The sequence below is a fragment of the Coturnix japonica genome, chromosome 4 (assembly GCF_001577835.2).
Source record: "Coturnix japonica isolate 7356 chromosome 4, Coturnix japonica 2.1, whole genome shotgun sequence".
Lineage (NCBI taxonomy): Eukaryota > Metazoa > Chordata > Aves > Galliformes > Phasianidae > Coturnix > Coturnix japonica.
Window position 1 is genome coordinate 51,020,992 of NC_029519.1, and position 13,744 is coordinate 51,034,735.

A 13,744-nucleotide genomic window follows, 5' to 3' on the forward strand; every position below is an offset into this window, starting at 1 on the left:
CTGAGAGCATTCACAGCCACCCACCGAGGCTGCAATTCACCTGCTAGGGAAATGCTGCAGCGGGGCCCCTTCCAGGCAAGACAGAAATGTTTATTAAGTGCAACTGCTGCCATTTTTAAGTGGCATCAATGCTGGAACATAAAGAAAAGAGTCAGGATTTTGAGCAAAGCTCTGCTGACCTACCTGTGAACCATTTTTGCCCTTTTAAATCTCACTTATGTGGTGACTGCCATTCCCCTGCAAGCTGCGCTGCTGCCTGCTGGTCTCCCGGGGAGATGCAATGCCGGCTGTGCGACTCAGTAGGACAGGAGCTGGCACCAGGCCTCCTGCTGCCTCGATGGCAGCAGAAACAGGGCAGCCTTCATGGCATCACCCAGGGGACTGTAAGAGCAGTGAAGCAGTCCTGACATAAAGGGAGCAACGATCAGGAGGAACAGCCAATATGAATCTGTTAAGAACTAATTAAGTCAAAGCAATTTCGGGGGAAGCAGGGAAGGGCTGTTTTGTTTTACTGAAGTCTTTCAACTTAACTATCACCAGCAAATGGGGTGGAATAGACAGAGACAGGCCATTTGCGAGCAAACCAGAGGAAACTGTTCTTCACAGCACATCTCAAACAGGTGAATGCTGGGGATAAAGGGACCTTCCAGCTGCCAGGTGTGCAGCTCTTACACACATAAGTCCTGAACCTATCTGAGCTCAAGTGTAAGCTTCTTCTGACATATGAAAAAAAGGCTATACTATTCACCCAAATCATTTGAAAGGTAGTAACCCTGTGTTAGCCACAGGAATTCCTGTTATCTAGCAGGATCAAAGTTCCAAAGACCAATTACATTCAGAACAGAAAAAATAAACGTGCTTCATAAATGGATCAACATGCTCAGAAATAGTGTACAGCACAGAACAAACTTACTAGTTTTTAAATAATTAGTTCCAGGAACTAGCACTCAAACTTCATTTTGAGACAGAGCACATAAAACAAATGGGATCTTACTAATAAATTCCCCAGAGATGAAGCAGTTGCACTCCCTGGGGACTTGAAGATTTAAGACCTTCCAGTAGCCTACCAAGGAGCTTTGCTTCTGTATGGGAACTGTTGTGTCACAGCCAGAACCACTGATTGAATACCTGGGTAAAAGACCCAGTCAGCCCTGGGAAAAGAGGTGAAGGCAATTCACCTGTGTGACAAGAAGGAGTAGAGCCTGTCTGCACCTCTCTTAGACCTCATTTAAGGGCTGACTGCCACTGGGGAAGGAACGCTGGTTGGAAATCCACCCCTTGTAGAGTTTTCCTGTGAGCCCAGATCTTCAAAGGCTAAAACAATAGTCCTCAGATTACATCCTTGGCAGAGAAAGGATGGAACCACATTCGCCCTGTTAATCATATTGCAAAAAAACCTTAATCAATAGGGTGATTTGTCAGGAACTCCCACGTGTATGTCCTAACTGCTCCTCCATCACTGCCTTTTAACTTCAAGAATCAGGAGAAACCAGAAAAAAAAGTTTCTTTAAAACAAGCTCTCAGCATCAATAATTCTGTCAACCTCGGTGGAGTTTTTCTGTTTTTGTTTGTTTGGTTGTTTTGTTGTTGTTGTTTTCTTTTAGCCAGCATGGATGATACAGAACTGTGGCTCTGAGCTGACACTTCCACCCGATACAGATTTCATATCTTCTGCTCTAATTGGCAGTGTTTATGCAAGTGATTAATTTTACTAGTTGATATTCCCAGTGCAAATATAGAAAACACAACCATTTATCTTTTCAAAAGCATTAGAGTTTTACATGAAAAGCCTTCCTCTGAAAATAATCAGAGGAAAACAAATTTTCAAACAAGCTGCAGACATGCTAATTCCACTGTATGCCTCAGTTACAAAGATTTGCCTTTGATTTGGATGCTTGTTTTAAGAAAATTAACATACAACACAGAAATTGGCATAACTATGACAAAGGTTTATTTCCAGATAGATTATTAAAAATTCTATCTTGCACAGACTGCAAAATGAGAGCTGGTGTCTTTCTTCTACCAAGTACTATTTTCTATCTAGTGAAGTGTGGTAACATTTGTTACCAAAAGTGGCTTTGGCCTGGCAGTATAAAACAGGATGGTTACTTCCTTAGCATACTCTGGTTACTTCAGTCAGTCCTCTGCCCTCAGCTGCAGACATCATCTAGTTTGCAATGTATTACCATTTCAAAAGCCTAGTGATAACAGGGGGATTCTTGTCTGGGGGAGATTTAAATAATTATTGAGTCAAATTACACAAAATTAGTTGCCTCTTGCCAAACTGATGCAGAATTCTGTTCAAGCTGCTGAAATACCCAGCGACTTACTAACCCATGTAGCTGATGTCATTTGCATTCATACAAAATTTGCAGCAAAGAGTTATACCTCTTTAAAAGCTACAGTGCCTCAGCCCTCAGGCCACGGACAGCTGATCTGGCATTTCCCATGAAGCAGCTCAAGGGCTGTAGGAGAGAAACAGCTGCAGTAGATCTGTGGGAGCAGGACTGAAAGACTCAACAGTACGGCGTGGGCAAGAGAGCTGCTCATTTGATGCTTTGCCAACATTCATGCTAAGGAATAAAACCAAACAAATGGCAAACTATGAGCCCTCCCCACATGCCTCTGGCCCAGTCCTGGCAGGTCTCCTCACTCAGCTGGGGCTCACATGAGCTGCTCTAACCAAAACTGGGCATCTTCAGCTCCGACCAAGTTCAATAAAACTTGTGTGAATGGCAGCTCGTTACAACAAATTAATTTCATTAATTTCACTTGCAAGTTAGGTTGTCTGCCAGAATGCTAATTCACAGTGAGCCTGATACGCTACAGTTACGCTTTGTGCATACCCAGCCAGAGGAGAACAGCTTCTTTTAAGGGCCAATTGTCATTTCTAGAACAAAAATTATTTCATCTTCCATAAACATTTTGCTAAAGTATTTACTGCTCAGAATCAACAGGGTGATTTGCTACTGAGAATTGTTGCCTTCTAGCTTTAATTGGCAGTGTTTCCGCAGTAACCTACTTGAGTTGTTTTATCTTGCCAAAAGCTAATTTTTGAGGAAAAAAATAGCACAGCCCTATTTCCGTCCCCTCAGCAGGGGGTGGGAACACCGTGCATTTTACATGCTGTAAGCTGCAGAAAGGGGTCAGACGCAGAATTCAGCAACGAGCAGCTTACAAGAGTCCACGTTCTTGCAATCTCTGCTGCTCTTCCTGACAGGTTGTTTTCACCCCTTCAAGAATGAGGGCTCCACAGACTCCACGTTCAGTGGTGCTGAACATGACAGCTACAGACACTCACACAAACCACCAAGAGTAGGAAAAAAGCGTAATGGTTGCAGGTGCAGAGGAATGTGAAGTCGTATAAGAACTGAACATCCTTCTCTGCACTTCAATTTAGACCATCATACAATACTGCTTACACTTGAGTCCAATATTATAAATCCTTCATACTCAGATATGAGTATTCCATGAGATATCAGCCTTTGAAAGCACTGCTCTTTTCTAAAGTGATTCTACCTCTCACTTTCACCAGTTCTGCCTAATGACTGCTTTCTACTCATCCTATCTACCTTTTGGAAAGATAAGCTAACACCGGGTTCTCCTGGAGCTATACCTTTTCACATGGAGTTTTACCACACTGCCTATTCTGACCACAGAGCAGCTCTTTCCTTCTGTTTTCTCCTAGTACACTGAAAGTACTGACTTACCATAAGTAGAAAGAAAACGTGCTCAACAGCTTTTCTTTTGTTTCAGTGAACTATTTGCTAATCTCTGAAACAGAGATATTTTAAACTGCTTCCCCTTGGATGCCGCTGCTCTATTTTCCTTCTGTTTCACTAGCTTCTATAGCTCAGTCCTCCCAAAGACAATAAGCAACTTACATTTATGAGGACATAATACCCCAATCTGTCACCTCTCTACCTGCAAGAAAAAACGCACATAAAAACCTTGGGTCTTCACCAGAGAGCTACTGATGCCTTCATGCATCTGGAAATGACTTTTTCACCTCCATCTGGCTGTTCTGCTAGGCTGTAAGTAAATCTGATCCCATTCATCACAGCTGCCACAGACAGATGTGAGGCAATAGAACATTTCCCAGGGCAGCCCATGCTAAGTTCTTTTCCTACTGGTGCTGAGGAAATGGCCACCTGTGTAGGTGTGATTTTGGCTGTCTGTGATGCTTTGAAATCCTTTCCCCTGTGGAAAGCACACTTTTGAGGTTTATCGAGATACACTTTAAAAGCACCACTGCTTATGTGAAAACAGCACAGCAAAATCACTTAAAATATCATTTACCAAAGAGCATTAAAAGGTTGCAACCTGGGGTTTAAGAGAAGTCACAGTGACATGATATCCTTTAATGTGTCGTGGCCAGCAGGCTACTTTTACTTAGAGCTTTCAGCACCTCTAACAATACATTTTTTTTATACTGACATATGTACATAAACGTGTACTGACTGAGCTGCTAGGGAGTATTTCTTTTAATGTAGTTGGACTGATAGAAATTGCTCCAAAAATTCTCTTAGGTCTTTTAAACATTTTTTTTTCTTTTTCTTTTGGTTAAGCATGAGATTTTCATTTGTATCATGTTTCGAATTAATACCCAAATACAATTACAGAGTAGAGATAAGAAAAGTCATGCCTAAACTACTGCAAAAAATAACGTCTTGCCAGCTGCCATTCCGAATTATAAACAGTGGTGACCCCAAGAGAGCTACTATATTTTAAGCCATCTACTCATTAAACACTAAAAGAAATCAAATATCATGCTGTTTTATAGACTCTTTTTTATATTATCTGTTTGAATTAATTAAAATGCTATCCATCCTGTTTGGCACATCATCAATTAAAACACCATCTGACTTCAATAACCACCACTACTAAAATTATATTGCTTGTTATGAAGGAGCTGAATTGCACATCACCAGTGTTTGTACAATAGCACTGACATTCTCCATCTCTACCCAAGAGACTATACTTGATAATATCACAGGATGGCTTCTTCCTGGCTATACAAGATGTGTGGTTCATCTGTATCCTGTATTCAACTGCTACATTAAAGTCTCTGTTGTCTTTGATTTCCAAAACATTAAGAACCAAGATTATTGCAAAATATTTTATTAGGTCATAACTGTATGATCTGTTATTTCATACTAGTAGCTTCCATCCATTTTCTGTAATGTCTCTCGGGCATTATTCAAATCAGTCTGTGTTCCACCCTTCTCAGTCCTGCAGATATCATTAGCAAGTTTCTATTTCTAGCGTCAGATTTCCAAAAATCAAACTCTGTGGAAAACATCAGTCTCTGGCTCAGCTTTATCTGACACTCTTCAAATGCTGTTCAATAGCATCCCTGCTTCAGCCAAATCCATACTACAGAAATAGCAACAGGGACTTCTACTCCAACTGAACAAAAACATTAAGATTGAAAATGAAAACACAGTTACAGTGTTTTACCTGTTAATACAAAGAATTATAGATAGTGCCAGGTGAGAATTTTCCCATCAAGGAAGTTCCATTCCTATTCATTTCCAGTCAAACTTGCCTGTCTCCTACCCATCTGATAATTAGGCAGAATATCATAGGTGGAAATCACACATGGGCTATCCCTGAGAAAGCACAGCACAGATAAGAAAGGTGATCTCACTTATGATAGCCTGCAACTTTGTTCTGACCCATCTGCACTAACTGCTTTGGACAACTGAAGTAATTTCTTCAAAATATATGTAACTTGATGTGCTGGCCCAGCAGCTGGGAGGTTTCTGTAATTTGTCCCACATAACAAGTCCACTCTGAGGCCTTGAAAAGGTGAGGGAAACCACACATACATTTTTAATGTTGTATTTGTTCTCATCCCTGAAATCTAAGAACTCTTCCATTCCCTGCTGGAAGGTCACCACATTTTATAAACAGTTGATATACACGCCAGTAGTGACATGGGCAATTAAACCCTTATACCGAAAGATGTGCGAAAACCAATCCACAACTTAGCATTCTCAGTGTGAAAGCAAGTGCTCAGCATAGTATTAGATCAATCCCTGATTTATAGACTGAGAGGAAAGGAACTTCAAGGAACAAAGGCCATCATGCTGTTCTGCCTCCTCAGCACTTAGCTCCCAATAATATAGATATTCCAAAAGAGAGAGAGCCTACAACATGTTTTAATAGGAGATCTTTAACACTGTGGTGTTGCCAGAGACACATCTATTATACAAACAGATGTTAATGGTTCTACTGCCATTTCATATAAAAATCACTAAAGAACAATCAAGCATACTGTCTAAATGTCTGTTTCTTTGAGTCAGGGTGGTCTCCTCACAATTAGTGTGCTCTTTATGAATGACAAAATGTCACAACCTGTATAAAAACACATGCAGCACATACACCAAACACAGAAATCAGCAGAGATCTCACATTTCCATGGATCTTATCATAAAGGAGTCGGGAGTAGGTGGGGAAGGGAACCTCTTCTGTTGGAGGCAATAAGGTGCCAGGGAGCTACGAATGGGGGGCTTTGTCATGTTATGCAGCCCCTGCTCAGATCACACCAACATGCTGTCATGTGTGCTGCAAGGAAGATCTCAAGGTAGCAGTGCAACTGATGGAAGGTCAAAAGCTTGAATCAGTTTGCAGTTGAATACTTGATGAGCAATCTGACCAAGTGAGGTTGAGATTTTAGGCACATTTCTTAAAAAACATAAAGAGATGAAAGGGAAATAAATCATGTTTTCAACATAATGCCTAAAGTACAGAGTAGCTAATGAAAAATATATGTATTTTTTTAAAAACAAAATGCCATTTTTCTCCAAGACTTTCTATCTTTTATTCCAAGTTATTTTCCTAAAAACCTTTCTATAATCTTTTCTTCCATGGTCTCCATTTCATTTCACTGAAATCACTTTATGTGCCAGCAATCCAATTGTGAAACCTCCACAGCTAATAAATTCCCTAAGGCTACAGAAATATTTCTTCATTTAGAACTGCTGAAGAAATATTTTCTCATTCAGGCAGGCAGATGCACTGAAGGCACTTAACAACCCAGGAAAAACATGCACAGGGCACTCCATTGAGGGCTTGGATGGATGGAGTGGGCAAAGCTCTTCAGCACTCACTGGGACCTTGCTGGCAGCCAGACTTGAACACCCATGTCAACTCTAACAGATGCTGAATGACATCAGTGTGAAGAGGTATGTTTCTTTTACTTCTGTTCTGAAACATTTTGTAAGGCAAAATGTAATTCATATGCTATTTTATAATTTTGTTAAGCAATACCTAGAAGGAACAGAACAAATATTTATATTATATTTAGAAACAAAAAGAAACAATGCTTTAAAAGAGAGATTTGAAAGAGCAAAGGGACCATATGTTGTTTTCTCTAGCATGGAGAGTATACATTACAGCATCTCTCTCAAGATCTCAGCAGGAAATATCAAAGTCTGTAGACTGACCTTATACATGCAAGTAAAATGTGTAAATGGCAGCATCCTCTCGTGAATAAAAAAGTTATTCTTTTGTACATAAAGTTATTGGCACACTAATTCATTTGCCCTTGAGTTCCTTATTCCTTATGATCACAGTAGATACCCCTGCCATTATCGCAAGGGTTTTCCCCACGTGGTATTTTCTTGGCAACTTTTTTGCATCAGAATGTCAGTGCCGGAGGAGCCAGAGAGCCTGGCCAAACTGCACCCACTGCAAGTGGTGTTGCCAGCAGCCCTTGCCCAGATTGACACAGCTCTCACCCACGGCCAACTGCAGATTGCAGTTCTGGACACCAATCCTCCTGTCAGTAGGAGCAGGATTTTCTGGGGCCAAATGATCTTTGCAAGGGAGCGTTTTCAGAGCAGAGTTCCTCTGCCCTTGAATTAAAGGGCTCGGTTTTCCTTTCTGCTTTAACAGCACAGGCTATGCTCTGAAGCTTTGTTACGTTGTTATAATTATTTCTGGTGGTTACTAATAATACTTTGACATCCTTACATTTCCGTTCAGATTTCATCCATGTTAATGTTACCACATCATGCTAATCTTAATATTAAACTTCATACTGATGTTTGGTAGATATTTATAATGGCTTACTGCTTGAAAAACCGAGCATTTATATATTGACCTCCATATCAGTAATGAAGACAATGATTCCACACTAGGCAATGAAAAAACAACTTCCAGACAATGAACAGCTCAGCAAACCAACGTACTTGCTCATGTCAGAATCCAGCTTTCCTCTTGCTGATCATAAACTGGAGGTCCAGCAGATCCCAGCGAAACTCTACTACCACCACCATATCTTATGGGTTCAGTGATGCCTTAAGAAAGGAGTAAGATGCTTCAGTGCTACACATGCTGGAGCACTGAGGCACCCTTAACTGCATACTAAAGTGGAGGAAATGTATTCCTGGGTCTTGACAATGGCAAAACAAAATACAAATAACTGGTGATGGGCAGCTAGCAGTGAGAGTAGCTGTTTCATGTATTAAAATTGAGCAAAAGAAAAGGAATCTCCTCCCAAAATAAATTGTTTTAATCCCATCTGGTAGAAATAATCTACTCACACACTGCATCACTTCAAAGCTATGCTGGATAAACTAATTCAATCCCGATATCTGAGATTCAGCTAGGTCATAGCTGAGCAGTGCTTGTCTGTATCAAAGCTGAATTGACTCAACTGGTATGATACGTATCCACATGCTTCTGCAGGTACCCATCTGCTCAATTTTATTGTACTACATGGGAAATAGGCTAGTAATATTATGCATTTTCTTCAGCCATCAATATATAATAATGAGTGCGATTAACATTTCAATAAAGCTAACCAGATAAATTCTATTAAGTAACTAGGAAAAGTATTCCAGAGAAGTATTAAGACTTGGTCCCAAAATATATCAATCCCAGCTTTAAGCATATTGAAAATTACCCTTAATTCAGGTGTTAACGTAGCTACATGCCATAATGGTAAACAAGTAAATGTTCAGCTTGTTCCTGATGTGAGGAATCTCAAAGCTCTTAAAAGGCAAACTTCGAAAAATCACTGAAGTCAATAGGATTCCTTCCATTAACTTCAATGAGCTTTGACTCAGGCTGCCAAAGTGCTTATGTTTTTCATCTAAATGCAGCTAAGAAAAGAGTCCATTTTCCAAAACACAACTCAAAATTCTGATCAACCTGAACTAGTCCCTAAATACTTTGCGTGACCTCTGAGAAATGACTCAGGGCTCAAAATGTCTTCAGGTGAGAAGTCCAGGGTATGGAGAGCAAAAAACTGTATAAAATAAACTATTGTAAGGGTGGCTAATATTAAGATGTTGTAAGGGTAGCTAATATAAAGATGTTAACAAAGATGATGGTAGATATCCAAAGGTTATTAGCAAAGAAAAACTCACCAACATTGATGACTTGACTGGAAAGCTGAGGCAGTCTCCACTGGGGAACAGTCTTCAAGAGATGCTGCCTTAGTGGTGGTCAGCCCTTAAATGAGGTCTTAGAGGAGGTGGAGTCAAGCTCCACCCCTTCCGGGAGCACAGCTAAATTACTCTCACCTGTGCTCCCACAGCTGACCCGACACTTGCCTCAGCTGATTAATCAGAGGTTCAAGCTGTGATTTCCCATACAACTACCAAGTAAAACAATAAATATTTTCACCAGTCTAGATTAACTATTCTTATCCCGGCTTCAAATGAACCCAGTGCAAAATGGGCCCATTTCCCCACACATCTGGAAAGCCAGACACCATGCACAGAGCAGCAGCACTGGAGATGGTGACACAGAGGGCTGATGCCCTGTCCCCAGCATCCTGTCATGGGACACTGCTCCACCTTCTGCTTCAATGCACAAATGGTGTGGGAAGTGGGACACTCTTGCACCCTGAATACCTCGACCCCAGTACTGATACTGCTTTTAGTGAAAGGAAGTGTCGAGAGGGAAAGCTTGTAATGCCTTGGCAGAGGAGAGAGTATCTTGAATTATACGTTCTTGTAAATAAAACCTAAAGCACTTTATTTTTACACCCTTAGACTTGAAGGCAACACTGTTTTTAACCTGATTAGATTATTATTGACAATTCACACAGTGGTGAGGTTGGTTTGCAGTACAGGGGCTGAGGATCACTGGATTCTTGGCTTTCGCTCTGCCACTTATGCATGAGGACACTCTGAACTGCTGCACTGTGTGACCAACACCCTGAATTATGTGACCAACGAGTGGAGCAGGAGGCAGCAATGCCAGCTGCACTGATGTTATTTGTGCAAATAAGTTTACATTAATATAGCAGTTACTAGAATGGAACCCCAATCTCAGCTGGCTGAACCACACCTGTCAATAATGTAAGTCAGAGTCTTATTTCGTTTGTATTCCTTAAAAATCACATTTTAGATTGGGGAAAAAAAAAACAAAAAAACAAAAAAAAAAGATTTTCACGCTACTCCAATAAAGGGTTTTTCAGTAAATACATTATAGTGGAAAAAAAAGACAGATTTTTCCCTCTGATGCTCTAGTCAAGCAGTGAAAAGCAGTGAAACTATTACACAAGAAACAGCCCCACCTTCTCTCCCTTCCAGTTGCCTTTTTCTGTCTCCCTCTCATCCTGTCTCCTCTACAGAAAGGACAAAGGTAGCTCAAACCCAGACCAATTGCTTCATCTTTCTCATGGGAAGCACAAGGCAGGCCTGGCAGCTCCAGGTCACACTGCCTGTCAGGCTTGAAAGAGAACAGAAGAAATAAAGAATAATTCTTCCATTTTCAGAACCTTTTCTTTTTTTAAACAACATGATAAATTCCACAGCTGTGTTACAGACATCAAGGAATGGAAGCTATCCCAGTCTGAGGTGCTGTGTCCCCACGTATCAACTAAGGCTTCTCTTTCTGTGAGATTAACTAAATCCATTTCCTTAGAAAGATCCAGCAAAAGGTTCTCCATTTGCTCCCCACAGATTTTTTTTCCCCCATCAGCGTATTAATACTCATGAAAGAGCAAATGAGAGAACAGAAATGAAAGACAAGTCCAAAGAGCATTTATCACATGAATGATCCACCAGCTTCTATCTCCAGCATCAACACCCTAAACAGAAAGCTTCATCAACTCACACTCAACTGTTTTGCACCCAGATCATTCTTACATCAGTTGGAGTGGATTAAAAAGAAACTTTTATTAATCGCATTCCTTGCTTTCATTTAGCAATTTGTGCTTATTATTTTTAATTAAACGTACTCTGTTTCCATTTGGACAAAGCCAAGCAGAACAGATTTCAGCATTAGGATTTTTTTTTTTTTTTGTTATTCACTAAGAAAATGGAAGTACCATTCACATAAGAGCTAAGAGGTGTGCAGCACTGCTTTGTAACAATGCTCTCCATAAAGGCATTTTGTACACCACTGTCCTAATCGCTGCCAACTCTCTTTCAAATGGGTCGGACTCCTCATCTCACACTGCAAAGGAGCAATCCCACACCTTATGACTTACATTAAAGCACAACAGCAGCTATTCTGCAAATAAAAGCCATTGCCTGCTGCTTCTGTTGCTCACGTCACTGTGAGAAGAGCGGCCACCACCAACCAGGAGGGAGAGAGGCATGAACATACACACAGCATCAGATGTCATTAGCCATAATCCCCCAACGCTTAGACCTCCACACAGCTGCAGCACAAGTGCTAGCGTGTCCCTGATGAACACCACCTGCACCATTAGGAGCAGTTAACTAAAAATAAATGCAACAACTGAAGCTGTGCTGGTCATTTTGGGAGGGCAGCATGCACAGAGGGGCAGGAGCCCTGCATACTTCCTCCGCACCAAGGAGACCATAGAACTTTACCCATATAACTTGTATTTCATGTAAAATAAGCTGCTGTTGGTGGCTCTGAGAACTGATGGGAGACTGTGCTCTCTTAACCCAAGCAGGTGGTCTCTGGTCAGGCAGCCACCTCTTCAACAGGAGCAGAAGGCACTTCCCACTCCAACCAGTCACTCCTTTTGAAAAGGCCATGGTCGTCACTCCATCAGCATGAATCAAACAGCACAAACAGAAATGCCAGCTCATAAAGCGCCTTTCTTCTGTGTTTCAAAGCTAACAAGCATGAATCGTGGATTGGAAAATCTGAACCCATTCCAGCGCTTCTGTTTTTTTGCTATTATCCCTGCTCTGCTCCACAGGCACACATCAACAAGAGAGCGGGCACAGCCCCCACTGCCCACCACAAACCCACACCAACACCCAGCAGAAACAGGGCCCACTGCACTCAGCCATTGGGACCAGGGCAACATCCACAGTCAGGCTGAGACACAGCGTGACACACACAGCACAGCCCACTCCTGAGGTCCATGCCCATTCATTTTTTGATGGGACCGTAGCAATCAGGACTACCAGGACAGTCAGATTATGTTTAGAATATCCTATGTGATGAATAGCTGCCACTGTTTCTTGACATTTACACATTGACATCTGCTCTCTCATGGTGAAAGCTGCCAGATGTACTAAACGTTCAAAGTGTTCAAAAAACGAGGGACTAGAAGGCTTTTGGTGGCAGGGAGGCTGCATCACTTATAATACAGTGAGAGACAAACAAGGTTTGGAACCCTATCTTCTATAGAAAAACAAATAGTTTACAAACATCAGTTTCCACTTCTATTTACGTATTTCAGAATTGTTACTGATGTTCTCCACTGCCTCAACTATGCCAACAAATACTTCAAACACCACCTTAAGAAGAACTCCAGTAGTGAAACAATTTAGCAGGTTCTTAGCAAATATAATTAGTCATGAACCTCAACTGTTGCAGACATCCTGTGTTCCTGGTACCACCTTGCATCCATACACTGCTCAGACCCAGCACTACAGCATCATACAAGTGTATGTCATGCAAGACTGGATGAAACAAAGAAAAGCAACCAATCGCTTTCTGTGGCAGAAACCTACATGATGTTTAACCTAGAAAATAACTCCAAACTTCAATTACTGCAGTTTACCTTACCATTTCCTTGGAAGCCGATCTTATTCTCCAGAGGGCACTTCATTCATGGACTAAACGTTCCTTTGTGTTTGAGCTAGGCTGAGTGAAAATAAAAGCAGGGTACAAATTGCTTACATGCATGTAGCCCAACCACAAGCCAGCTGGATGCAGACACAGAAAAGATGAGAGGCACCTACCTTCCTTCCCCAAATTGCTGTGTGCTCAAGGAGAATTATTTAAACAAGTTTTGGGAAAGACAAGTGCCCACATATTTGCATTACAATGCCTGTAAGGATATCCTGCCTTTTTCTTTGCAAGCAAAGGTAGAACACTACAATTCAATCCGCCAACGTATCACTTACAAAATAAAAAGGTGGATCTGAAAACTGGCTACATACATTTTCAACTACAAATTCCTTCCAGAAGCACAACCTGAAGCAACTCTATGCATCGCCCATGTAAGTATGTTAATCTGACACCGGTCCGTCCCTGCTAATTCTCTCCTCCACATCCCATTTGGTGTAAGAATACAATGAAATCAAGGAGAAAGTAAGTGGGAAAATGGAACCAACACAGGATTAGAATCACACTTAACAAATAACATTACAGCAAATTTCTACTGAACATGAAGTATGAAAATCCCGTACTGTTCCTATACAGTGTAAGAGCAACAACAGTAGGTTCAGCTCAGCAATTTCTGTCTTCTAGACAAAAGAAATCCACTTAATCAGCAAGTAAAGATTTTGAAATAATTAGTTCCTGCAAGCAAATGAGGAATGAAGAGCCCCCAGCCATTTTATTGTAT

At 41.1% G+C, this 13,744-nt stretch overlaps 1 protein-coding gene and 1 long non-coding RNA gene across 28 annotated transcripts in view; both read right to left on the reverse strand.

Moving 5' to 3' along the window:
* The window catches only part of ANK2 (ankyrin 2), a 316,117-nt gene that overhangs the window by 196,267 nt on the left and 106,106 nt on the right, over positions 1-13,744 (reverse strand). The window lies entirely within an intron of this gene.
* Positions 8,174-9,459, reverse strand: LOC116653354. Its single transcript, XR_004306984.1, has 2 exons — positions 9,381-9,459; positions 8,174-8,306 (listed from the first exon to the last, which is right to left on the reverse strand). It is a non-coding gene; the product is annotated as an uncharacterized LOC116653354 (long non-coding RNA).